Below are 3,604 nucleotides of genomic sequence, written 5' to 3' on the forward strand. Positions count from 1 at the left end.
TTCTTTCTTTCTTTCTTTCTTTCTTTCTTTCTTTCTTTCTTTCTTTCATATGTAAGAATTTGTTTTGGTAATATGTTTTATTCCACAGGGCAGCACGGTGGCGCAACTGGTAGAGCTGCTGCCTCTCAGCGAGCAGGTCCTTGGTTCTAACCTCGGTCCAGGGACCTTCTGGGTGGAGTTTGCATGTTCTGTCCGTGCATGCGTGGGTTTTCTCCGGGCACTCCGGTTTCCTCCCACAGACCAAAAACATGCATGTTAGGCTGATTGGTAACTCTAAATTGTCCCTAGGTGTGAGTGAGAGAGTGAATGGTTGTTTGTCTCGTTTGTCTCTATGTGTCCCTGTGATGGACTTGCGACCCGTCCAGGGTGTACCCCGCCCCTCGCACAGTGATTGCTGGACATGGGCACCAGCGACCCCCGTGACCCAAAATGGAATAAGCGGGTAAAAGATAATGGATGGATGGATGGTTTTATTCCACAATATGGCAGTGTTGACGCAGAGGTCCTGTGACCAGAAGGCTGCCGGTTTGACTCCCTGGACGACAACATCAAAATGTGGGTGGAAAGGGTGAGACACCCAAACCTGTCTCCACCCTCATTTGCACCACTCTGGGCCCTTGAGCAAGACCCCAACCCCCCCATCTGATCCTCCGGGCACCCTAGATGGCTGCTCTTTGCTCGACACAGAGAGAAGTGTTAGCTCAGTGGTCTGTGGTTGCACCAGGAAGGGCATCCAGCATTATAAACAATTTCAAAGTCTTTGTGTGAGTTAATTCTCTATGGTGACCCCTACAAAGGTAACAAATGGACTGCACTTGTATAGCTCTTTCTATCATATCCAGATACTCAAAGCGCTTTACACAACAATCTGTGCCTTCATTTACCCATTCATACAGCACTCTACTAGATGTACAAAGAATAATCAGGGCTTTATACACCGATGGGACACACATTGGAGACAATGAGGGGTTCAGTGTCTTGCCCAGGGACACTTCAGCATGTGACTGCTTGTGGAATCAAACCCCCAACTCTTGCATTGGAGGACGACTGCTCTAGACTCTCAACCACAGCTGCCCATATATAACAGCCGAAAGAAGGGGGAAAAAGTTTTTATTCTACAATATGTTTGATACATTATTAAGATATTATTTAATTCCAGTGAAGAAATATTTGGCTGTAGAGTATATCTTGACATAGTGATGCTTTAAGAGAATTCAAAAAATGTTTTAGGTCTGTTGTATGTTGATACAAGAATGTTCAATTCATTTCAGTTTATTTATATAGTGTCAAGTCACAACAGAAGTTATCTCAGGGCACTGCACAGAAGCATTTATATACATAAAAAGTAAGTTAATAACATTATTTATCTGAGGACAAGACTGCTTTGAGTCTAACGTCATCACAGACTCTTATCATGACCAAGCATGAAGGCGACAGTGGAAAGGAAAAACTCCCATGAGGAAAAAAAACCTTTATCAGAACCAGACTCAGGACGATGGGGCCATCTACTTCGACCGGCTGGGTTTGAGAGGAACAGGAAGGAGGAACAGATACACAATGGCAGGTCGAGAATCACATGTTAAGATAGAAATAGTATCAAATAAAAACTATTCAGTTGTAATGATTCAAAGGGGCCAAATAAAAAAAAAAATCTAACTAAGATCTGGTTTCAGAATCTATATTAACTCAAGTTTATTTATTTATAAAGTTTATTTGATAGGGACTGACAAACAATAACACAGACCAAGTGAATAAAGCAGCAGTCCCTTGCCTGTATCATGGTGCTTATAGCATGAGCTAATTTGCAGCACTTGTCCCTAGATGGGCTTTTATACACAGGATATCTAAAATATTATTAAGAAGTGTTAGATAAGAAGTGTTAGAAATTAGATACCCAACATTGTTTCTTGGTTACATATTCCTCAATATGAGCTTGATTGGTCTCATTTGACATTCTCTGTTGCAATATTGACATCATAATCAAAGATTACTAAAAAAATTAAAGTGATAAAAGTATTTTACATTTAAAATAACATCTTAGGGGCCAGATAACCTTCACATCAATGTGAAGAAGACAAAGGAGATGATTGTGGACTTCAGAAGGAACAAAAACACCTACACCACCCTGAACATAAGAGGATCTGCAGTGGAAGTGGTCTCCAGCTTCAAGTACTTGGGTGTACACATGAATGACAACCTCAGCTGGAGCAACAACACCACCAGCCTGATCAAGAAAGCTCATCAGAGACTCTATTTCCTCAGGCGGCTGAGGCGAGCTGGTCTGGGAAGCTCAGTCCTCACCTCCTTCTACAGGTGTGCAGTGGAGAGCATCCTGTGCTCGAGCATCAATGTGTGGCATGGAGGCTGCACAGCTGCAGAAAGAAAAGCTTTGCAGAGAGTGGTGAAGGCTGCACAGAAATCTGTTGGAATCAGTCTCCCCACCATCACAGACATCTACACCTCCAGATGCAGGAAGAGAGCCACCTGCATCATGAAGGACCCCACTCACCCAGCACACACACTTTTTGCCCCACTCCCCTCAGGAAGGAGGTTGAGGAGCATTAAGTGTAGAACCACTAGACTGAGGAACAGCTTCTACCCTGAGGCTGCTAGACTCATGAATCTCTAACTAGAATAATCACTGTGAAAATCATATCATGTTGCTGCTGATCTGTTTCAATGTTGATGTGTTCATGCGTGCTCATCTGCTCACACAGACTCATGTTCATGTTTGTGCTGATGTTCAATGTTTTTATGTTATGAGTGCTTAGTGTATATTTAGTTGATGTTTTTCTTAGTTCATATCTTAGATGTTATTACTGTTTTTCTTATACATTTTATTGTTGGATGTAACTGGGACCCTGTGTACATAATTTCGCTCCACCACATGTACCACATGAGGTGCGAATGACAATAAAGAAACTCTGACTCTGACTCTGAGATAAGATGTCAACGAGGGCCACATTTGACCCTCGGGCCTTGAGCTTGACACATATGATTTAAGGAAATGAGGTCAATTTGCCCTCCAATAGTCTATGGCAGCATAACAAGCCAACCATAACTATAGGATTTATCTAAAAGGTAAGTTTTAAGCCCAGTCTTTAAACTGGACAATGTGTCAACCTTATGGACAGAAACTACAAGTTGGTTCCGTTATAAGCGATGTTGATGCTTGTTCTTTTGTGTTTTGATATTTACATAATTATTGTGCCTCATTTTTTTTATTTAAGTCAAAAATTGTGTTTGTTTTAACTTCAATTAAAATATACATAGGAAGTCTATATTCTGTTAGGAATGTGACATTAATCAAAAATATGTTTAAAATATCTCACTAACTTATTCCCTAATAAAAAAAAAATGTTTTGAATATATTATATTTAAAATCGATAACTGGTTTATCTTGGGTATATGAGCACAGTACTTGAATACACATTTTCTTCTGAATAATATGCTTTGCCCAGAAAGATTGTTCTCTTTGTTTTCCACCGTGAACAACAAATTCTTTTGAAGTTGTACGTACTCTGCGTGCGTCTTTACGTCTTTTACGTCTTTACGTCTTTTACGTCTTTACGCAGTGACGTCTCCGTCCCAGAATGCAGTCTGG

Source organism: Nematolebias whitei, chromosome 7 (genome assembly GCF_014905685.2).
Source record: "Nematolebias whitei isolate Nwh7 chromosome 7, NemWhi1, whole genome shotgun sequence".
In the NCBI taxonomy this organism is placed as follows: domain Eukaryota; kingdom Metazoa; phylum Chordata; class Actinopteri; order Cyprinodontiformes; family Rivulidae; genus Nematolebias; species Nematolebias whitei.